The 25709-nt window shown below is 36.8% G+C and overlaps 1 protein-coding gene across 1 annotated transcript in view; it reads left to right on the top strand.

Moving 5' to 3' along the window:
- Positions 1-25709, top strand: part of LOC117228121 (uncharacterized) — a 223456-nt gene that overhangs the window by 45667 nt on the left and 152080 nt on the right. Inside the window, exon 2 of the mRNA XM_033483807.2 lies at positions 20293-20418. The gene's annotated coding sequence lies outside the window, so the exon portion shown is untranslated. The remainder of the gene's footprint in view (positions 1-20292; positions 20419-25709) is intronic.

The following is a 25709-nucleotide window of genomic DNA, read 5'->3' as shown; positions in this document are numbered from 1 at the left end:
ATTGCTCCAAAATACATAATGTATGTACTTTCAAACGAGACGTTTGTTTGATCGAACAATGTATGCATTTTTTTAAGGAAAAATTCTTAAAAGTCATGTTTTCTTACAGATACTTAGCATTTCTCCGAGATCAATTCTATTGGGTTGGCAACTAAGTAATTGCCGATTTCAGTTATAGATGTCTCTCACTCCCATTTTTATGATATCCGTAAATGTTATATTATAAAATTACTATTATTATTATTATTATGTTATTTTTTATTATCCGTGAATATTAGCAACTGGACAAATTGAATGCAGCAGTCCACGATTTCTTTCACAACCGCGTCGACCAGCACTTCCTTCGTCTTCATAATTTCTCCGATCGAACGAGACAGTTCTAATTTCTTCTCTGTTCTCATCTACTGTCATTCCTAAACTTTGTAAAAACAGATGAATCAAATTTCGCTCCAATTTATTGGGTTGGCAACTAAGTAATTGCCGATTTCAGTTATAGATGTCTCTCACTCCCATTTTTATGATATCCGTAAATGTTGTATTATAAAATTATTATTATTATTATTATGTTATTTTTTATTATCCGTGAATGTTAGCAACTGGACAAATTGAATGCAGCGGTCAAGGAAAAGCGACCAGAATTGGTCAATCGTAAAGGTGTCATTTTCCAGCAGGACAATGCTAGGCCGCACACGTCTTTGTCCACTCGGCAAAAATTGATGGATATTGGTTGGGAATTGTTGTTACACCCACCACAAAGCTCTGATCTCGCGCCATCGGATTACCACTTATTTCGATCCCTGGACAACTCCCTTCGTGGTAAAACTTTTAACGATGATGACGCTGTAAAATCTCACTTAACTCAGTTTTTGGCCAAAAAGGATCAGACTTTCTACGAGCGTGGAATTTTCAAGTTGTCAGAGAGATGGCAAAAGGTCATCGAACAAAATGGAAAATACATTGCAGATTAAACTTCGTTCCAAGTAAAAAAGAATTTTTTATTTCATTGAACAAATCGGCAATTACTTAGTTGCCAACCCAATAGCATGAACGCATAAAATCCGCCTGTCAACGACATTTCCAATGGATTTTCATCGATGCAATTTCTTTTCTAATTTAAGGTTTTCGAACATAATCTCCGGCAATGAAAATTTTCATAGAGGTTGCACATCGAACGAAGAACAATCGAAAATCTGGAAAACGGTTTATATTGGCGGTTCAATGATTGTGTTCAATGTCGGGGGGATCCGTCTTGAATCGTCGAGCGAGCCGCGTCGCGTCGAGATTTCGCAAAAATGAGGATCTGTTTACAGAAACACGGTGCACAGTGTTGGTGAATCGGCAACGGAGTGCGACAGCTCATCTGGAGTGCATTCAGCCGACGGCGTAAATGAAACCAGACGTGCTCGGGAGTGTTCGGTGCTAATTATAATTCTCTCAGCGATCCGAGTCCCGGGGAGTCACGTAACGCGAAAATTGACAGGGATTCGTTTAACGCAATTACGACAATTAAAATCCGTCGGCGCGGTACTTACCGATCGAGCACGAGCCGGCGATTTTACGGCCGAGTCTTTAATCGTTCATAATTGATCGGAAAATCGTATTCCTATCGGTGCGGCGTTATCCCTTCGCGGAAAACCTCGGCGGATTGATTAAAGATTCAATCGGCGGATTAAAAACGTTTGCCTGGCCTGCTTTTGGTTATTTCAATCGGAACAGCCGATATTTCCATTTTCCAGATTGAGTTCGACGTTCGACGAGGAACTCTGTTGCTATTGTAATTGTCGTAATTAACGTCTCGCTTGTTATCGTGTCCAATTTCCAGATTAAGTTCGACGTTCGACGAGGAAGTCTGTTGCTATTGTAATTGTCGTAATTAACATCTCGCTTGTTAATCGTATCTCGTGAATCGAAACAAGATTTGATTATTCTGCTTGTCGATGCGCAGAAATGAAAGTATGCGAAAACTCGTACTTAGTCTGCGGATTTCGTGCATTTAGGAGAAAAGTGAACAAATTTGGAGTATTATTAAAATTGTAAAAATTATTAAAAGAAATGATTAATTTTTATATCATTTGTGTTCATTACGATTGACTTAGAAACGTTTGATTTCGCATAAAAATCTGCGGTCCATTTCTAAGAAAGAAAAATTTGGTCACCAGAAATTGGCCATTTCAGCAGCAAATTTATAGCCAAGGTTATATCCTAAACTTGACATCGTATTTAACTATCGATAGAAAGATAATGAAAAGATTGGAGATGCATCTCGGTGCATTTTTCCACTGAAAAAATCCAGATATATTACTATTGTTTTCGATTGCATTCTTCAAACTTCTCCCTCAATCTCGCATTTATTTGGTCAATGATTCTGAAAATCTATTACATTCGAAACCATATTATTTATATCGAAACTAATTCGTTGCAAAATGTGAGATTACCAGCTGGTATAACAGATTTCCGTCCGAAGCATCTTTACGGTAGAAAAGACGATTCGAGGCGAAGTTCGCGGTATCCATACTTATAATGGATCGCCGCGGTTCTCTAAAGAAACGCGAGTACTTTATTGCGAACGTTCCGGCTGCTGGAAGATGTTCTTCCTAATTCACCGGCTCGTACCGCATTAATTGAAGTAATTCGTTATACTGTTTCTTTGTGCGACCGAGAGGGCGAAGTCGAGTTATGGAACGGAATAGCAGGCCACGATTCAGTTACACCGACGCCGCCGCTCGGAGTATGAAACCGAATGGATTATTTAATTTAGAAGTCCGGCGTGTTTCATTGAAGCCGGATTATTGTGGTTCGTTTATTTTAGTCGAACTTTCTACGACAACGTGACGGAAGCTTGAACAAACTCGCAAGAACAGTTTTACCACGTCCTCGATCAAATAGCTCGAGCTTTTTGGGAAAGTTAAACCAATGTCCTAGGTGGACCGCACATCGTTGCAGAAGTTTCGATAGTTTACGGAGGCATAAGTAATTAATGTACCGAGGAAGCTGCAGAACTAAGAGAGCTATACGTCGCTGCAGCATTTTTCGTGCACGTGGCACAGGGACAAATAATAAATATCGTATTTAAGAAACAACTCTTGCAGTACTGTTTTAAGAAGTTATCGTTGCTGAATTTTCGAAAACGTATGCGAGCCAAGGTTAAATAACCAGGCTACGGTATTCGTGGGAAAATACGGCGGAGAGCTGTTCTCGGTGCGTTGCTGCAGAATTTCTGATAATTTATACAGAAGAAACTAGACCGTATTTACGGAAATCCGCCGTTGAACTGTTTCAAATAATCTATGCATCGTTGCGGAAATTCTGAAAATGTATAATAGGCAAAGTAGACAATATGTTATTCATGAAACATGCACTGTTGCAGAATTTTGTATAACCTCTTCGAAACAGGACAAAGAAATTCGTAGAAAAGTACTGTAGAACTGTTCTATTGGGTTGGAAACTAAGTAATTGCCGATTTGTTCAATGAAATAAGAAATTTTTTTTTACTTGGAATGAAGTTTAATCTGCAATGTATTTTCCAGTTTGTTCGATGACCTTTTGCCATCTCTCCGACAACTTGAAAATTCCACGCTCGTAGAAAGTCTGATCCTTTTCAGCCAAAAACTGAGTTAAGTGAGATTTTACAGCGTCATCATCGTTAAAAGTTTTACCACGAAGGGAGTTGTCCAGGGATCGAAATAAGTGATAATCCGATGGCGCGAGATCAGAGCTTTGTGGTGGGTGTAACAACAATTCCCAACCAATATCCATCAAATTTTGCCGAGTGGACAAAGACGTGTGCGGCCTAGCATTGTCCTGCTGGAAAATGACACCTTTACGATCGACCAATTCTGGTCGCTTTTCCTTGACCACTGCATTCAATTTGTCCAGTTGCTAACATTCACGGATAATAAAAAATAACATAATAATAATAATAATAATTTTATAATATAACATTTACAGATATCATAAAAATGGGAGTGAGAGACATCTATAACTGAAATCGGCAATTACTTAGTTGCCAACCCAATATATTATCAAGACCTCCTCGTTGAGACTGAAGCTAATCCTTTTATTGGTTTCAATATTAACACTATGCCGTCCAGTGGCACCACGCTGGTACCATGCAAAAACTATCTGTTGTATGCCGGTGGTACCACTTTGGTGCGATTTTAGAAAACTGAAATAACATTTGAACTATATTTCTTGGGTGTTAAAAAAGTCAGCAAGCTAACAATAGCATTGTGGTCGCTTTTCCTGGACCGCTGCATTCAATTTGTCCAGTTGCTAATATTCACGGATAATAAAAAATAACATAATAATAATAATAGTAATTTTATAATATAACATTTACGGATATCATAGAAATGGGAGTGAGAGACATCTATAACTGAAATCGGCAATTACTTAGTTGCCAATCCAATAATTGCAAGTAGACTATATACATAGTTGCAGAATTTTGTATAATTTATGCGCTACGAAACAATGTCGCTGCCAAACTGTTTTGTAACTAAATAGCTATGCTTAGTAACCAAAACTGGGCATGCATGGCTGCAGGATCGTGTATAATTTATGCTAGAAAGGACAAAATAATTAGTATGGTATTCATGAAGCCGCGGTATAGAACCGTTGTTCCAACTAAACAGACCGCACATGGTTGCACAATTTTTGATAATTTATGCGGAACGAACTGACGAATATGGTATATTCATGAGACCAACAGAGCGGTCCTAAGCAGTCTATTCATCGTTACAGAGTTTTCTGTAATTTATGCAAAACGGGATAAATTATCCACTACATAAAATTGCAATGTAAATCTATGCGTGCGTGTACGCGTACAACCGATCTAAATTTAACCAGAAACAGTAGAATACTGTGCTTAATAAAAATCTCACAGATTTTACTGGTGATCTTTTATCCGCAGAAAATAAATTCTACTTATTTCGACTTCCTCGAAATACGCCAACGAAATGGAATATTGCGTTTGTCGCATATCACATTGCAGAATTTCGTGCATTTACAGGGTGCCGAGATAAGACCCGTACGTTCATTGAGTTTTATGCTCTTTTGTACAATTTACAGTGTCCTGGTCCCAGCTACGCGGCAAATAGAAATCCTCCCATGACTTTGCAATTCTCCAGTTCCAGATGAATTAAAATTCGGACGAAGAATTTTCAATGAAAAATTACAAGCTGCAATGCGATAAATAAATAAATAATAATAAATAGTTCCGAACTATTTATTATTATTATTATTATTAGTATTAATTTATTCGAATTTTATTAGGGGCAACTATCGCAATAAAAATCGCTAAGAATTCTACGTAAGTTTATCGTTGTTATTTTTACAAACTTCTAACCTGATTTTAAACAACAAATTTTTATTAATTCTGTAGCATCGTCTCGCAAAGCACGGGGAAACCATTCAATTTTCATTATAACAGCCCACACGTTTTCTCTTCTCTCAAAATGTTCAACTTGCAAATTTAACTATTAAATTGTGCATAAACATGTATAAATCTCTTCTCAGAATTTATGGATAAATAAAGAAATATTATTTATTATTTAGAAAATGTCTACTTTTCGAAAGTGGAAAAAAGTACTTGATGTTTAATATTGAACGTAGCTGAGTCTTATAAAGAGTTGATTTAAGAATCAAATATTGGTTTGGTCGGAGATTTAAAAAGCAGTTTTTCAGTAAATAAATAAACATGTATAAATCTCATCTCAGAATTTATGGATAAACAAAGAAATATTATTTATTATTTAGAAAATGTCTACTTTTCGAAAGTGGAAAAAAGTACTTGATGTTTAATATTGAACGTAGCTGAGTCTTATAAAGAGTTGATTTAAGAATCAAATATTGGTTTGGTCGGAGATTTAAAAAGCAGTTTTTCAGTAAGTCAACTTTCATATTTTACTTTAAAATATCTGTTAAGAAATATATGTTCCCTCAGAAGTTTTGTCAAAGTAGCTGTTAAAATCGAACTTTTATAACAGAATTAGAAGGGTTAATATAAAAGTTAACTTAAAACGAAGAACGGAATAACTCGGACGTTAAAAGTGTACTGCATAACTTAGGTACATAAAAGTTTACGGTCACATTACACTTAAATACAAGCCGTGCTTGCAACGTTTCAGCAATATCTCCGGGTCACCGAAGTTCGTGTGCAGCACTGCGCGCGAAACACCCGCAGCGTGACAACATTTTTAATCCACTGTAGACATTAAACGCGCACAATGTCGTTCGTTACCGTGTGACAAGAGGTTCGTCAGCGATTAAGAAAAAAAGAGAAACACGACCGTCGCGATTAATCTTTGTTCTTGATCAGGGGGGTGGAAACGGGAGGGATTGCGGGACCAGGGGAGCCCGTCCCTGTTCTTCTTTTCCCGGTTGTTGGTCCCGGCACTATTCTTCGTCCCCTCGGGAACAGCGACGGTGGCTCGGCGAACGAAAAGGGCCGGCGAACGAAAGGACGCGGCTTAATTCGGTCGCGTGAGAAACCATGAGTCGAGAGGACCTAACCCAGTCGATCTCCCTGCGAATTTCTCCCTTGTAATTACGACTTATGCGCGGGTTGAACGCGAGAAGGTCGCGGCTATTGAGTCCATAAATCGCCTGGCTAACGGCTAACGAACGAAACGCTCCGGCTCGAACTGAAATTGCGATGAATAAATAAAACGGACGAGAGTGGACCGCCTTCATCGGCGCCCTCCGGCTGCAAACTCGCGCGGAAGTAAGCGGCTATTGTTTTTTAGTGGAGTGTTTTCGGAACCGTGTTGCTGGAGCCGTTGTTGCGTTCGTTGAATTGGTATACAGGCTGACGGCTAACGTTCTCAGTTGAAGTGTATCCGCGTTACTTATTAATCCCGTGCGATTTGTTTTTTACCCACGTTATTATTTTAGTCACCTTTGTTCGGCGTATTTTTCAAACATAAAAAAGTCAATTTATGTCTGTTGTGAAGTGTATACAGGGTATCCCAAAGATGTCTCGCAATCCGAAAGTGGCGGGTTCGTCGGGTCATTTGAAGCAACTTTTTCCTTTACAAAAATTTTCTCCGAGGCACCGTTAACGAGTTATTAACGAAAAACAGTGACCAATAAGAATCGAGTACGGCTGACGCGAGGCGGCCCAGTCAACCAGCGCACGGAGCCCAGTTCCGCTCATTGGCTCGGTCGCCTCGCGCCAGCTGAGCTGGGATTCGACCGCCTCGACCGCTGGCGCCGCTGGCTCGGCCGCCACGCGTCAGCTGAGGTGGGATTCGCCTCTCATTGGTCACTGTTTTTCGTTAATAACTCGTTAACGGTGCCTCGGAGAAAATTTTTGTAAAGGAAGAAGTTGCTTCAAATGGCCTGAGCAACCCGCCACGTTCGGATTGCGAGACATTTCTGGGACACTCTGTATATTTTTTTATGTATATCAAGATTAATACACTCGACAACAACATTAAAGTATCGGCCAATTTTTCGGCCAAAGATTGGCGATCTTCGAACCGCTGTAACTCCGTTAAAAACTGTCATAAATTGATGACATTTTATTCAAAATAAAAGCTTGAAATCTCTACTTTACGATACCAAATTTTCCAATTTTCAACATCATGCATTCCCATGAATATAAATTTTTTTTTTACGTAACTTTGCGAGAAAAAATCGCAGCGACTCAATTGGGTCGTCAAATTAAAGGTGGAAAGTTTGAGCTTTATGTGGTTCTGAACGCCATGCTCGAAAATAATTTTACAGACATGGGAATGATATGATAGTCAAGCTTTAATTTAAAAATGAAATCAAAAATTTTATGATAGCTTTTAACAGTGTTACAGCCGCTCAAACGTTGTCGATTTTTCTGCGACAAAATTGGCAATTTTGCTTTTGAATGTGTTATTGGATTCTGCAAATTTCTTTAAGGACGAAAACTTGCGGTAAGCTGTGATAAGCTCGAAATGAAATTCTTCACGTTGTTTGTAGCTAATAAAACGATCTCTGGCTCGTTTTCAGTAAACTGAATTTTATTTTCAATATCGTACTGCTTTCAAGTGGTAAAAGAAGGTAAAACTTTCTATCTCATTTTCCTTCATCTTTGTGCGTGACAAGCGTATAAAACTCTGCGATCTAATAACGAGAATGCAAAGCTAACTGTTCAATTCTGAGCATGCTATTTAGATATGCTATCTGAATTCACATTATTCTCTGCGATCGAATTTTAATAAAACGTCTTCCTTTTGAAACAGAAACATTCCGAGCGAATAATACATTCATTTATTATTATAATAAATTATTATTATTATTATTATATTTTATATTATTTAATTTAATTTTATTTTATTATATTTTATATTATTTAATTTAGTTATTATTATATTATTAAATTATTATTATTATAATAAATTATTATAATGTTATTATCATAATACACACACATTCATTTATTTCGAGTCAACGATGAACTTAAACTGTGAAATGCTTGAATATTTCGGCAGTCGATTGAAATTTCTGCGTATTTGTAAAATTGTTTCTCACGCATTTATAAAATTCATTTCTGGACATTTGTACAATCAATTTTTGCAGCAATGTTGAATATTTCTCGATTATGTTCTTTCATAATCGTCGCCACCGCATTTTCTAAGGTACATGACTCGTTCAGGATTTATCTGTGCATAATTCACGGCATTAATATTCAATTAGTGTCCTGAAATTGCGAAGCACCGGCACACGTAGAGGAATGATAGATGCGCTTTCTTCGTAATCTGTCCTTTTCAGCAGGTAACACGGCGAAAGTAGATTGTTAAATTCATTGCCACATTCGGGACAAGTTCCAGCATCGTAAATGATATTAAACTTGTTTCTGAACAGCGCGGCATAACAGCTGCAGGTTATTTTGTTTCCGGTGTCGTCGTATATTTCGGCCGGCGCGCAACATCGGACTCGCGGACATTAGCGGAAACAGTAATTCGAAATAATAAATGAGCGAGAAATTATTAAGCGAGACATTATTTGTACGTGCGCGGTATACAGGGTGTCCCAGGTTTTAACGTTCAAACTTCGTCAGTATATTCTATGGCACAAAGTAAGAAAAAAATGTTATGTAAACATAGGTCGTATAGAGCTTTATTAAGAAGTTATAACAAAAATTCAGAATAGGAATAGTAATTGCATTAGAATAGTGAAGATAGAATATTATTATTATATATTATATATTTTATTATATATTATATATTTTATTATATATTATATATTTTATTATATATTATATATTTTATTATATATTATATATTATATATTACATAGATTCGGCGGCATAAATAAATTAATAAGCAACTTATGTTCTCTGTTTTGATTGACAACTATAGACAAGATTTATGCAATTTCCTGGTAATAGAAGATCAGTGAAATTTCGAGTTTCCACAATATCCTCGTTTTTACAGAGTCCAATTCTCTCACGTTCTTTGACACTAAGCGTTCAAAAATAGTTGAATAATATAATTAGATTGCAGGGCATAGCTGTCAACTGCAATTTTTCTTCTTTCTGAAATAATTCTGATAAGCTTGAATTTATACATCAACATTCTTAATTCCTTTCAACCTTCACACTAATTTACGTGTCCCCGATCAATTTTCGTCATAAACGCATAAAATCTGCGGTCCAAATATACAGGGTGTCCCAGGTTTTAATGTTCAAACTTTGTCAGTATATTCTATGGCACAAAGTAAGAAAAAAATGTTATGTAAACATAGGTCGTATAGAGCTTTATTAAGAAGTTATAACAAAAATTCAGAATAGGAATAGTAATCAACTAAAAAAAAAAATAAAAAAGAAAAAAAAATCTTCGATCGATGTCAATCATGTATTGTCAACAACGGTTATTAATACATTTCGAAATGTATGAATAAACACAGCTTACATAAACACACGGCATGTGCTGATCTATTCGAGCCAATGCTCGCAGTAACAGCAAGTTGATTACTATTCCTATTCTGAATTTTTGTTATAACTTCTTAACGAAGCTCTATATGACCTATGTTTACATAACATTTTTTTCTTACTCTGTGCCATAGAATACACTAACAAAGTTTGAACATTAAAGCCTGGGACACCCTGTATACCCTTGGAAATTCGTGTACACGAGCGCAGCCAATAAAGCAAGGAACAATCGTCGGTACTCCCAGGAGAAAAGTTCCGGAAAGTTCTCGATCAATGGATAACAATGCCGCGGTGGATTTATACGTACATAATAGACAATCTATCGCCGCAGAAACACACAGCGGACCGCTGTTTACTTTACTGCCGTACAAATGAATTTATAATCCACTCGGAACACGTGCAACCGAAACCTAATTCGCGCACAACGATATTAAACGCAATCGTCTGTCAATATATGTGCACGCGCGTTCGATATTACTTCGCTAGACTCGGGCTTCTACGATATGTCCAGCGTTTACTGTTCCATAATTTTGCGCGTGTATATTAATTACACCGTAGACGCGTGAAATTCGCGATATTGACGAAAACGCGGCGGGCACCTGCGGCAATTACTATCTAATTTCACGCGACGCCGACGTCCATGAAAATACGTCGAATGTATCGCGTCGATTCTACAAGGCGATCGATTTTCTGATGCATAGAATCTACGTTCATTTGTCACGCGAATTTATTTCGCCCAAAAATTATTGGCAATCAATTTCAATTGTTCGGGCAATTTTCGAAGCTCGACAACAGTCAAAAATATCGGGTCTCCTTTTCTTCACACGTTTTCATCGTTCGCTGTTTCATTGTCTCAATGTTCAGGCAATTTTCAAAGCAGAACATTTTGCGATGTGTTCTCCAACTGATTTTATGCTAATCTTCGTCGCTCATTTTCAGTTGAAAGTGACCATTTCCGTCGATATTCCAGATCCGTTGCCTACGCAAGCAAACTTCCAAACCCCAAAAAACAAGGGAACATATTCTATAATTTCTTCTAAGTAAGAAAACGATTACTATCGCTGGTTTATCAGATTCATTTTTAGCTTCTTTATTTTCCTTGCTGTGCGGACGATGTTCGTCGAACAACACTCCGTCGAAAATATTCTATGACTGAATTCTGCGGCTGAATTCTGCGCGAGGCTATTTCTCTGGACGACAGAGTCTGATGTGTACTGTACAGAGTCTGATACTGTATATACAGAGTGTCCCAAAAATGTCTCGCAATCCGAAAGTGGCGGGTTGCTCAGGCCATTTGAAGCAACTTCTTCCTTTACAAAAATTTTCTCCGAGACACCGTTAACGAGTTATTAACGAAAAACAGTGACCAATGAGAGGCGAGATCAGCTGCCGCGAGGTGGCCGAGCCAACGGCGCCAGCGGTCGAGCGGTCGAATCCCACTTCAGCTGGCGTGAGGCGGCCGAGCCAATGAGCGGAACTGGGCTTCGTGCGCTGGTTGGCTGGGCCGCCTCGCGTCAGCCGTACTCGATTCTTATTGGTCACTGTTTTTCGTTAATAACTCGTTAACGGTGCCTCGTAGAAAATTTCTGTAAAGGAAGAAGTTGCTTCAAATGATCCGAGGAACTCGCCATTTCCGGATTGCGAGATATTTTTGGGACACCCTGTAGACTGTTGTAAATCGATGTGAAGACAAAAGAAGTGTGAAACACTGCATATGAAGACGATTATTTGGTTCAAACGATGAGCGGGTGAGCTACTAGAGCAAGCCACTATAGTGGCGCGTCGTCCAGAGAGATGACATCCGCGAAAGCCACTATAGTGGCGTGTCGTTCTGAAAGATGACATCCGCGAAAGCCACTATAGTGGCGCGTCGTGCCTAAAAGTTTAATTGATTCGTATCAGTCATTTTCTTTTGAAATTTCTGTCAGTAGCGCGAACTCGCTTGAACGATTTTCGAAGCACCATCCGCGGTCCAGAATTCGCATCGGTGTCTAGAAAATCGTTCGCAAGATGAATCCTGGTGTGTAGAATGCGGTAATTAAGTTTCCGCGCAGATGAACTTAATCGATTCCTTGATTTCGCGTGTCGGATAACGGCGGCTCGCAGTAGGAGCCATGCGGTAATGCTATTACTTCTATCATGCTGATACGTTACGAGATCGAGAACGTGATTGAGCTTCGTTACGGTCGATCTGTCAAGTCCGCGGACAGGTTCTCGATCAAATCGTGTCATATTAATACGTGGATATTAACTTGCCCGACGCTTTCAATTAATTCGCCGTTCTCGTGGCGAAGTTCGAAATTCCGCCGGCTGAAAAAATCTCTCTGGGATTCACGAAAGTGTCGGAATCATGTGCCAGTTTATGGGCCCCGTTATGGATACCTTTGACGCGTGATGCAATGCGATCGTTGAAAATTTGAGTACACGAGCTCTTCTTTCTGATCATGATTTACACTTTAATAATATAATATACATATATAAATAAATCAATAAAATAATATATAAAATAATGTTGCTGGTTATTTGGTCACTAAAAATTGGTCGACTTTGACCGACGATAACTCCGTGAAAAATCATCGTAGTACGATGAATTTTGATTTAAATTAAAGCCCGAAACCTCTACTTTAAGATGTTGTTCCTGGATTTTATGTTTGATGCACCTTCGCTACTGTAACCCTTTAGAAACGAGGACATATTGAAAATTGATTATCATATTGAAAACTGCCGAGTTTGACGAAATGCACGGACTTTATACAATTTTTACCGGAGATGCCGTTTACAATGGAATGTAGTTCGATCCTTCTCCTTTATTAAAAAAAAAAAGAAATTTGACTGTGATTTTTTTTCGCAAAGTTACAGCACTTTGAAGTAACCCTTGCACTTTTGGCATGAAATTAGAGCTTGCGTCGACACGACTTTATACAATTTTTACCGGAGATGCCGTTTACAATGGAATGTAGTTCGATCCTTCTTCTTTATTTGAAAAAAAAAGAAATTTGACTGTGATTTTTTTTCGCAAAGTTACAGCACTTTGAAGTAACCCTTGCATTTTTGGCATGAAATTAGAGCTTGCATCAACACGAAGGCTACAAGCAGTAATGGAGCAACGCGGAGGAAACTCAAGCTACTGAAATTTACATACACCCACGTACATGTACATTCACGGACACACACATACACGATCCGACCGGCAACCTCCCTTATGGTGCATATCCGATAACGCCGATACCGGTGGTAGATGACAAAATTGCAAGGTTTACTTTGAAGTGCTGTAACTTGGCGAGAAAAAATTGCAGCCACGTTTCTTTCGTATTAAAATTAAACAGAAAGTATCAAACTTCATTCGACTGCTAACGACCTGTGCGAAATAAATTTGACGAAGTCCGTGCATTTCGTCGAACTTGGCAATTTTCAATATGATAAACATGGCCTCGCTTCTAAAGGGTTACTGTAGCGACGGTGCATCGAACTTAAAATCCTGGAACAGCATCTTAAAGCAGAGGTTTCGAGCTTTAATTTAAATAAAGAGTCGCCGTCTTACGATGATTTTTCGCAGAGTTATCGTCAATTAAATTTGGCCAATTTTCATTCAAAATTTTTCTATGTATTGGCTTGGCAAAAAAGTAATTTCGTTTTATGTGTACCAATCGAAAATACTTTCTTGCCAATCCAATATCATTTCTTTGAGTAGTATATGATACTAAACGTTGACTGAGAGACATGACAAAGACTGTAAACGCATATTTCATATGTAGACTGCGGCTTTTATGGTCTCGTGATAGAAATAAGTACGTGAAACACTGCACAGAGGAAGTAAAACTTGAAGAATTCAGCTCCATTATTTGAAACTAATTCAAATTATTGACAGAAGAAATAAATGTCTATTCAGTTCCCGTTTTGTGAAATATTGTTATTTTGTATAAAGATACTGGTGAGCCTGCTCGTGAGATTGCAATAAACGATTCCTAAACACTCGATCGTGGAACAATCTTAAACTGATTTCGATACTTTTATAATCGAAGATCATCAGAAATTAAGTCTAACTTCTCGAACTAATAAACATCTAACACTGTGTATGTGCACAGAACTTAAAATGGGGATCAGAATGCAGACTGCAATTTTCATTCGCTGCTTCGAAGCTCGAAAAATAAAGGAACAAAATTTTGTTCGTTTGCTTAAAATTGAGCACTTCTTAGGTAAGACATAAAAATAAGGATACTGTGCTAATTATTGTTGATGTTCTCGTTTTTCCGGAGTTTCTCGACTTGCCGGTCATATTAACGCATAAAAATCCGCAGTCCATAAATTACCGATGTAACGCAGAAAGTTTGTTTTCTTCCTTTAATCGCACGGCTCTTTGAAGCGCTTCGTCGGGGCTGGGAAGTTATAATTAATTATCCAGACAGCCACGGGAATCTCCATTTTATGCTTCTTTATGCGTGATCCCAGCCTTGAAAAATTCTGAAAGGAGAAAGATGAAAGGTGTGTCGCGTCGCGTTATCGTGCATGATAAAAGTCTTTCATCCTGCCGGGTTAATCCTCCGATGACGGAAATTGGGTCTATTTCAACCGAGAATTATGAACGTTGCGGCTAAAAATACCGAATTTTTGGCTAGCTCAAATTATTGCACTTTTTATATCGAATTCGCTTGGAAGATTAACATTATGCCGTCCGCAGATCTTAGATATGATTCATTTGTTTAACGCTGGCATAATAGCTTGGAAATTTTAGATTTAAAAAGAAATTTCGGTAAATATAAATTCCTAATATAAATATAATATAAATATAATATAATATAATATAATATAATATAATATAATATAATATAATATAATATAATATAATATAATATAATATAATATAATATAATATAATATAATATAATATAATATAATATAATATAATATAATATAATATAATATAATATAATATAATATAATATAATATAATATAATATAATATAATATAATATAATATAATATAATATAATATAATATAATATAATATAATATAATATAATATAATATAATATAATATAATATAATATAATATAATATAATATAATATAGTATAATATAATATAATATAATATAGTATAATATAATATAATATAATATAACATAAAATATTATATTATATAATATAAATACCTAAAATTAAGATAAGTCACCCAAGAATTTTCGTACTTAATTCAAGCACAATGCTATAATTAGTTTGCTGCCTTTTGAGACCCAAGAAATATAGTTCAAATGTTATTTCAGTTTTTTAAAGTGACACCAAAGTGGCACCACCGGCATGGAACAGATAGTTTTTGCATGGCACCAGCGTGGTTCCACCGGACGGCATTGTGTTAATATTCACATGGATTAAACAGGTTCAAAAATATTGTAAGATTGTAAAATTGCCATGAAATTATCGAGAACATCTGCTCGCCGGCGGTTAAACGAGATCTTGGGATCGATTTTTATCGCAATAGATAAAAAATTTTATGCAGTCGTTTCCTGATTCTGCATTCCTAAAGGCGAAAGATGGCGGGGTTCACTTATTATAGGTTTCTGTCCGAGCTAAATATTGGCGTGTTCAAAAAATCATCTCGTTCTTTTTTCACCAACCTCCTTCACCGGTTTTTCAATCAGACAACTTTCTTCTAAATTATATATTATATATTTTTATTATTTTATAATTATACAGGATGTCCCAAAAATGTCTCGCAATCCGGAAATGGCGGGTTCCTCGGATCATTTGAAGCAACTTCTTCCTTTACAAAAATATTCTCCGAGGCACCGTTAACGAGTTATTAACGAAAAACAGTGACCAATAAGAATCGAGTACGGCTGACGCGAGGTGGCCCAGCCAACCAGCGCACGAAGCCCAATTCCGCTCATTGGCTCGGTCGCCTCGCGCCAGCTGAGCTCGCCTCTCATTGGTCGCTGTTTTTCGTTAATAACTGGTTAATGGTGCCTCGGAGAAAATTTTTGTAAAGGAAAAAGTTGCTTCAAATGGCCCGAGGAACCCGCCACTTTCGGATTGCGAGACATTTTTGGGATACCCTGTATATTTTCTTCTAAATCTAAATCGTTCGAGGCTCGTTTGTAACAAATTTTCTATAGAATTGGAAACGAAAGCAGCATTTTCAGCATCATATTGCTATTTTATTATCGAAAAGTTAAGATATTAACCGATCTGGCTATATATAGCTGTAAGAAAATTAGGTTAATAACCGAGAGATCTTGGATCGATTTTGATTTCAACGGATCAAAAAATTCACGGAGCAATCTCGCGGTACTGCATTTCTAAAGGCGAAGGATGGAGATTTGCTAAGACCTCCGTCTGCCAAGTATCATGATCACACTTCTGAGAAGACTGGGGGAGAAGTTTCAATCCGTTCAGCGCGGCGGATTAATTGCGACCATTAATGGAGTCTGGTGTTCCCCGATATTTGCACGGCCGGGGAGAGGGAGGCTCGATCAATGTTGCGTCCTCTTGTGCAAATAATCTCCTGGATCGGGGGGAGGGGAGCATTGAAACGAAGATGATCAGGGACGTTCAAGGACGAGGATCGCTGTTGCCGTGTCGGAAATCTTGACATTAGAACAATTGTCAGATATAAGGCGCTAGCATTCAAATTCGAGAAATTGTTAACGCTTTATCGATCGATAAATAATTTAATTGAGTTTATTGTCTACCGAGGACAAGTTCCGTTTTCGTGCGGATATATATAATAATAATAATAATAATAATAATATAATATAATATAATATAATAATATATAATAATATATTATTATATTATATTATTGTATTATATATAATATTCTGTATATTATTAATAATTATTAATATTATTATTGTTATTATTATTATTATTATTATTATGTTAGTCACGATTATTTAGTATTATTTAAAGTCTAAATAAATACTAAATAATCGTGACTAACATAATAATAATATTAATAATTATTAATAATATACAGAATATTATATATTTTTTTACATTTATTACGAAATTTTGCAATATCAAGAACGAAGTTTAGAAATCTGGTAGACAAATTAGAAATAAGATAATTGAGAGAATCTTCGCGATTAAATATTATTTTCGGCAATCTCCTATTCGAACATATCGAAGACGAGAGATGTTAAAAGTACAACGCATCATCGGGAATTCAGATTTATTATGCGAACATCGTGAACGTGAAAATAAAACTGCCACGTTCGAAGAATCTTCGCAATTGGAAATTATCCTTGTTGATGTATTATGCAAATATTGGGCTGGAAGTGGGTAAAGAAAATACAGCCGAGTTTTGAAGGAGGGAACTTCGACGCGATAAAAAGCGTCGGGAGAAAGTAAACGGTTCTGCGGAGCGAAGTTGAGCGAAGGGATAAAGATGAGAGAGAAAGTGAGAAAAGTCGAGGGTAAAGAGCAAAGAGGAAAACTCGACCGTTAAGGGAGGAACAGTGATACCGGCCGTTTAAAAATGAAGAAAATCAATGACAAAACGAAGCGCATACACTGGACACCGATAGTTCCAGAGTCAACAAGAATCCGATCCGACGACGCGATCTCTGATAAAGCAAGATCGTCGCGACAGCGAAGGGGAAAACACTGAACTTATACACGATTCTGAACTTCGTCGAAAGTTACGAGGTAAACAGAAAGTTGCCGGGATTCGCGAAGGTGGACGGGCTCCGTGAGCGAGTCGAATGGGAACAGTCCTGTCGGTAACAATTGAGTCGCCCTGTGAAAGTTACCTGCGACGTTAACGATTTAAAGGCAACGCGCTGCGGTCGCCGTTACGTCGGCATCCTTAGTATACGGTACCCGTGATCGCATTCCAGAAAACGAAAACGAACGGCCAGATCGCAGACGGAATCTCAAAGAACGACCGATCGATTCCCTCCCTCGCACAGGTTGCTTGGCTCCCGGTTCGTTTTCGAAATGTTGGAGGAAATGGTTGACTAGATGAGGTTTAAAAGATCTTTCTTCAGTTGCAATTAGTTGGTATGGCAAACTTTTTATATACCTTTATATTTATATAATTAATATAATAATAAATGTAATAATAAATATATAATTATATATATTTATATATATTATATTTATATATTATTAATATAATAATAAATATAATAATAAACATATAATTATATATATTTATATATTATTAATATAATAATAAATATATAATTATATATATTTATATATATTATATTTTTTATTATTATTATTATTTATATTAATTATATTAATTATTATATTATACTATTATTTATTTTTTACCTTTGCACACGAAGCTATTTTAACCGTAAACCTAAAATCATTTTTCTGACTTACAGTATTTCCGTTTTACATGACAAAGCGCATTTTATGCACATGAAATTGAATCTTGCGGCGACTCGTGCAACGGTTACACCTTTAACAATGTCTTAAATGTAAACTTTGTTAATATGAAAATTATCTTGGAATATGATATAACAATTTTAGTGGCGCCTCAGAGTCACCACTCGAGTGCAAAGGGTTAAATCGGTCATTAAGAGTTGAAGACATTAATCCGGGAGATGATTTTTCAGGTGGAACAGTTTTCAGATAATCGAATCGGAGACCGCGCCAAAATGCGAAGGAAAAAGTTGCTCGAGAGAGAGAAAGAAATGTTAAAAATAACATATTCAAAAATAATGAAACTCGGAGATTTTTAGTGTCTTTTTAAAATTGTGCGACAACGATATATATGATTGTTTTAGAAGTTTTACGTCTGGATATTAATCTTGATGTTTCTTTAAAGGATGTCGCTGAAACGGTTTGCGAGAACTACCCCTAAAGAGTCCATTATTCTTTTCAAATACTGAGAAAATGATCGAAAATGAAGCAAGCGTGCAGCTTCCCGAAGAGATTCCTGAAAGATCAAAATAATTAGACAATGAAACTACAATGTTACAATTTATTATAGGGGATGCTGTTCGAACCCCTTTGCATCGAAAACACCCTGGCACGATTGAATATGGTCGAATGTAGAGCGATAAATATAAATCTTGGAAACTGGTCGAAAATTATTCTCATTCGATACTTTACAAAAAATTGCATTGGAAACAGAGAACATTGTTTAGCAGAACCAAGAGCAAAGAATGCCGCGGAGATCAATTTCTCATGCTAATTCTGCTAGACCAGTGGTGTCAAACTCGCGGCCCGAAATGAACGTTTTTGATGTCAAGTATCAGGACAGTAAACAATAATTTAACTTTATATATGTTTATTACAATGTACTGGTCAAAATAAAAATATTTGTTTCTATACGAACATTGATTTCTCTTTTTCTTTTTGCGGCCCACCTAAAGTTAAGCATTGTTTATTTGGCCCAAGTTAGCTTTTGAGTTTGACACCCCTGTGCTAGACCGTTTAAACAATGCATGTCGCAGGTCTCCGATGATTCCGATGCACGCTGAATATTTCGATCGAAATCGGTTAACAACGTTAACGTAAACCGACAGTTTAAGATGATGGCGGTCTCGTAAATTTCAGAAATACTATTCTGTGTTACAGCACCTGCCAGAACCACTTGCGCGTCTCCGAATTCCACGGTCTCGGTACAGAGAACAGTTACGGCCCACTCTGCGTTAATTAAACGGTCGTAAAATTGTGAACGACACAGAGACAGCCAGAGGGTAGAAAGTAGAGATAAAGCGACGCGGTATGATCATAGCGGCGCAAGACGTAGGTTGTTCCCCCGCGAAATGGTTTCCGTGTCCGACGACGGATTACATCGCGGCGCGTAATAATTAAAAGTCGGGGCTGAGAGCTGGTATACCGTGGAATTGATTAATTGCTCGCACGATAGGATGCGACAGGGTCACCACTTGCATCCGGCCAACCGTGAATATAGTAGCAGCGGTCTGACCCGCTCGATAATTCAACGCCGTTTCGATCGGTTCCGACCGACCAACCTATAAATCCACGGAACACTTGGACGCAACGTAAGAATCCATTTGGAACATTTGGAACCTCGTTTCCCCTGAATTTGTTTGTTAACACTAAACCTACCAAGCGGTAATACTAACTGGCATGTACTGCTTCGTAAAAGTGAGAAGACCGAATTTATTCAGAATTTGTAAAGTTTTCATTATAAAATTTGCTCCGATCATTTATTCAAGCGTTTTCCACGAAAGAATTTTCACTTTGACCGCGGTAGGTTTAGTGTTAAATTAGTTGACAAAAATGTGCAGATTTAACCTGATAGACACTTAGCAAGAACAGTGACGAATGACTATCCTGCACTGAATTTTCTTGCAACAGAGACGCGATCCTACAAATAAGTAACGAAGTCGTTTTACATAAAGCTGAACTGGTGCTTGGAACTAAATCGACGGAAACTAACAATCAAACACTCGATTTTCAGAGACTCAAAGGACTCCTACGTACGGGTCGTCGGAAACCAGCGTGAAAAAAGGAGTTCCGACATTTACAGAAGGTTCACAAGCCACTGTCGCAAGATAAAAATTCAGAAGCCCGCGATTCCCTCTAGGTAAGTTTTGAATTTTAAATATCCGCAAAAGGAGAGAAAGAGAGAAAGAGAGAGAGAGAGAGAGAGAGAGAGAGAGAAAGAGAATGGTGACTAGGGAATATCTACAACAGGGAGTTCTGTTCTCCGGAATTACCGGAATTCAAAATGAAAGTTAAATTATTTGGTCGAGTTAATTTCAGCACGCGCATATGTGGTCCGAATTTACATGCATTGACTGACATTAATATACGGACAGTGTAAAGGGAATAACTTGTTTAACAATCGAGCAAACTACTTGAATTCGTTTTTGAGAAGTTTTCGAGGATTAATTTGTTAGAATTCTTGCAAAAGAAATTTCGACAAAATTGCAATTGTCTGGTACAATTATTTTCTATGGGCGATTAATAATATATTATAATAATATTATAATAATATTATAATATATAAAATATTATAGTATATATTACAATAATATTATAATAATATTATAATATATAAAATATTATAGTATATATTATAATAATATTATAATATATATAATATTATAGTATATATTATAATAATTATAATCGATATTTTTTTAAATGGGATTTGCGAGATTTATTTAATCGCCATCTTTACGCATTTAATTGAAATAATTCTTTTCAATGAAACAGTTCGAGTAAGGACGATTTAGAAGACTGAAGGATATATATATATATATATATATATATATATATATATACAAAGAAAAATAATAGATATCTAATCTTATCAAAGTGTTTTCTATTAAATGATTCATTTCATAAGCATGGTTTATTTAATCAACATAGGAAACTATTTAAGAACGATCTACTCAAATTTGTTATTTATGTTATTCACACGTATAATATTAAATCGCAGATTTCATGCATTTACGATTATGTTTCATGCATTTAAGTTCGAATAAATTAAATGCGATACAGCAAAATCATTTATGGAATTTAAAGCTACGATTCTAAAAATTAATTGCTACGTGGCTGCTGCATTTTACAGTTGATACAGATAATTCTTATTTTGCATGAAAAACCGCACAGTAGTAAGTTAGTTGAAATCTTTTTAGTTAGTTTCAACTAAAATATACGAATCTTTATGAAGAAACGCAAAATAAAAAGTTGCTGCATGAATCGCGAGAAACGAAAAAAATCTCTCTTTAATCATTTTAATAATTTTTATAACATTTTAATAATTTGTATAACGTTATAATAATTTGTATAACGTTATAATAATTTGTATAACGTTATAATAATTTTTATAACATTTGTATAACTTTAATAAAATTAAAAATCTTAGTAACGTGAAGAATAATTTCAATCTTCTGAATCCTTCCATCAGTTTAAATTGCACCCAGTCGTTCTCGACGCAATAAAATGTATAAAAATCACAATCGTTTACCGAGAATCGCTGCACTTCGGTGATTCGCGATGAATGAATGTGTACGGGAAATTCGTTCTGCAGGAATATTGCAATGAGTATTTATACTGCCGACAAACATCTGCCCCGGACAACGTTTCCGTGGGTCGCGGGCCCTGAGGCGCGGAAACATTACAACGCAGAGCCTGGCTGCGACACGTACACCGGTGCACCCGGTGCGCCGCGGCTCTGGTCCCGATGCGAAGCACAGTCGCAACGCTCGCGAAAGTATTCAGTCGCTAAATTGCCAATTTCCAAAACACTTTCGATATTTATATTCTTTCCACGCCGTGTCAAAGAACTGTGCAACACAATCAAAGCCTGAAAATAACTACAAGTTGAAGTCCCTGCAAAAACGTCTCTGCAACAAATCTACCATTCATTCGAAGATCGAAGCATCCCCTTTAAAACGACACCACGAAATTCTTCATCTAGAATTTTCTCCTGCTGATTTATAAAATAAAAATAATGAACAAGTTCCATCGAATTTATCGAAAGTTCAAATTCGGTACACCTCTCGTTCGAAGCTTGGTAAAACGACTAAAACAAAAATCGTAGATCAAGTTTCGTGGTATCGTCGTAAAGGGGAAGCTTCGATCTTGTAAACAGAGTTGGCTAAATTTTATTCGGATGACGGATAAGAGACGAAGGCTTTGCTTAGAAACGGCTTTGTGGCGGATTCGGTGGTGAAAAAGACGAATACGTCCACAAATTCTCTTCTTCGCCGTATTATGCAAGAAAGTCTCAGAACATAATGGACGATGGATAACGACAGCGGGGGCTCCGTACTTCGAAACGAGTTTATTATTATGGGATTCGTTTTAGCGAAACTATAAATTATGAAAATTTCACTAAAGTTCGAGACTTGGTGTTCCTGAGAGACCTGGGGATATCCAATTCGAAGAAATTTAGAGACGCGCGACGTCTACCTCGACGTCGACGTCTCCTGCTACTCGCGGCAAGTTAGACACTGGCAATTCAATGCTGATATACTCGCTGGGAAACTTCGCAGGTGAAATCCACGGAGAATTGCTCGAAATGAACACGGTCTCTCTCTCTCTCTCTCTCTCGCTCTTTTCTGCTCTGACATCGGGGCACCGGTTGAAAGGAACTCATTGGCAACTGACTGCTGACTGTCCGACGAAATGGACTGACAGGGATCCCATTGGATTAACATGCATTCAGAATTCTATGAAACTGCGCAGGCTTACGGAATAATCGCTGCATGGAAAAATGCACGATGCATGTTGAAACAGATCACCTTTATGCAAAATAAAAATATGCCACATTGATTGCGAGATATTGATGTTGTATAAAGAGCTGTTTCTTTTCTCGATGAAAATTCTTTGGATGTTTATACCAGTTCGTTTTTTTGTGACTCTAGTTACGAGTGAATAAGTGAAATATGTCGGTTCGATCGGTTACAGTGAAAATCAAATAAAAGTGAATTTGTAATAATTGAATTGCATGTACTGAATCGTACAACATCGCGAACAAGTTTCGAATGTATGTGGGTGAATATAATATAGGTCGTTTGGTTCCGCTGTACTAAAAATACAGTACAAGTGAAATGAAATGTTACACCTACAATCAATTTGTAGTAATTGAACCTCGCGTGTTTTTAAAATTGTGCATCCTCGCGAACGAGCTTCGGAGGTGTTAGCATGAATTAAATACGGATCGTTTGGTTTCGCTGTACTGAGAATAAAATATAAAAGCGAAATGAAATCGTACTCTTCTGATCAATTTGTAATAATTAAATTGCACGTATTTATTGTACAATATCGTACAACGTCGCAAACATGTTTCGAAGTGCTAAATACGAATAAAATATTTGCTTTCTATAGTCGTCATTTTAATTACGCGACAACGAAGCTCAAATAAATTGAAATGCATCTATCTGTGCTTTGTAATCAACTTAGACGGAATTATAAAACAATGCGATCTTAAAAATTGATGGAAATTGCGGAAAGCAACGTATATAATATTACTATTATTCTTATAGGTTTATTATAAGTTTATTAACTTATAAGCTTATTTTATATTATTAATATATTATTATTTTTTATACATATATTATATATATTATATATATATAATATAATATAATAATAATATATATATAATATAATATAATAATAATATATATATATATATATATATATATATATATACAGTAAATAAGCTTATAAGTTAACAATCTTGTAATTTAAAATAATAATAAAATATAATATATATATATATATAAAAAATATATATATATAATAATAATAATATAAAATAATAAGATTATTAACTTATAAGCTTATTTACTTTGTTACCATGTATTGTACGTGATCTGAAGAGTGCTCCGAGAATGTTTATAGTTCAATTGTTGTAAAAATTTCATAAAGAGAGGACCTCCGTCGTTTCGCGTCTGGTTTCTATTAAATGGAATTCTATGAAACCTCTGCTGCTTACTCACGCGAAACCGTATCAAAAATAAATAAGAATAAATTAGAAGCGAAGTTCAAATGGAATCGATCAACACGCCTGTCCGGCAAATATCAAACTGCCGCGAAGTTTTATGAAATTCCGCGGAACGGAAAGGCAAAAGTTACGTCTGCGATTTTATTAAACTTCTGCGCGAAAGATTTTAAATTGAAGACATTCAAGAGACAGAGGAAATCTGTGGAAATTTCCATTTCCTCGTCTAAAAATGTAATTAAATTGAGCGATCTAGAGAAATGGGGTTGAGTGACAGCCATCGCGTTGCACCATTAAATGATTCCATGCTTCTACGACGCTTTCATTCTACGTTGAATTTTTCAATCTCGAGTGTCGACGGAAATATGAATCTTTTTAGCGCCGGTCCTTACGAGTTGCTTCAGAAATGCTTGCATCGATTGAAGAGTGAAACGCTGAAATAACAAAATGTAATATCACACCGGCACGAAGCGATAAAGTAACAGTGAGCGGGTGAAACGTTCGCGGAAGAAACGCCAAATGAAGGTTTATTAATTTCGTAAGAATTTCGTAAGAATTTCGTAAGAATTTCGTACACGAGATAGAAATTTCAATGAGTTCGCGCGAGGCTTTTGCTGAAAGGGTCTTTCAATCCTGATCCATTGATTCGGAAGGAATGATCGAAATGGCTTCCTCGCGCAACAATGGAAGCCTCTCTGCGTCCGCCTGTCTGATTACCAAAGAGGTGTGAAAGTCTTCTCGCTCTTTTGAACTGTCTTACCAACTCGAACACCCGACTGTTTTCGGAACTGACTCGGAACTGACCGCATGCGATCGTCGTGTCCAAGGAAATCCGAATCATCCTCTCGATGCTGACAGTTGACAAGTTGCTTTGCCGTCGACCGACTGCCAGTCAATGACACACGCGACGTTCTTTTCATCGCTGGCTTCGAAAACATTTTATTTTCGGTTCGTCCAAGAGAGCACCTAAATCCATCGAGCCACGTGTGGAAAGCCAACATTATTTCAATACTGCCAATATACTACTGTGATCAAAAAGTAAGGTGAATTTGTTTATAAAATGTAAATTCTTTATTTATTCTTCCAAATCAATTTCATCCCCTTCAAAGTAATCCCCGTCCGATAAAACGCACTGTTTCCGACGCTTTTTCCAGTCCTCGAAACAGTCGGAATAGTCTTTTTCCGGTATAGCCTTCAAGACCTTCTTCGATTCGGTTTTTATCTCCTCAATCGTGTCAAAACGGCGTCCCCGCATTGGCTTTTTGAGTTTGCTGAATAACCAGAAGTCGCACGGAGCCAAATCAGGCGAATACGGTGGTTGCGGAACGATGTGAGTCGAGTTTTTGGCAAAAAAGTCGCGAAGAACCAATGCAGTATGACATGGCACCAATCGAGACTTGACGCGTTTGAGACAC

Source organism: Megalopta genalis, chromosome 6, assembly GCF_051020955.1.
Source record: "Megalopta genalis isolate 19385.01 chromosome 6, iyMegGena1_principal, whole genome shotgun sequence".
In the NCBI taxonomy this organism is placed as follows: Eukaryota; Metazoa; Arthropoda; class Insecta; order Hymenoptera; family Halictidae; genus Megalopta; species Megalopta genalis.
This window is presented reverse-complemented; position numbering and strand designations above follow the sequence as displayed.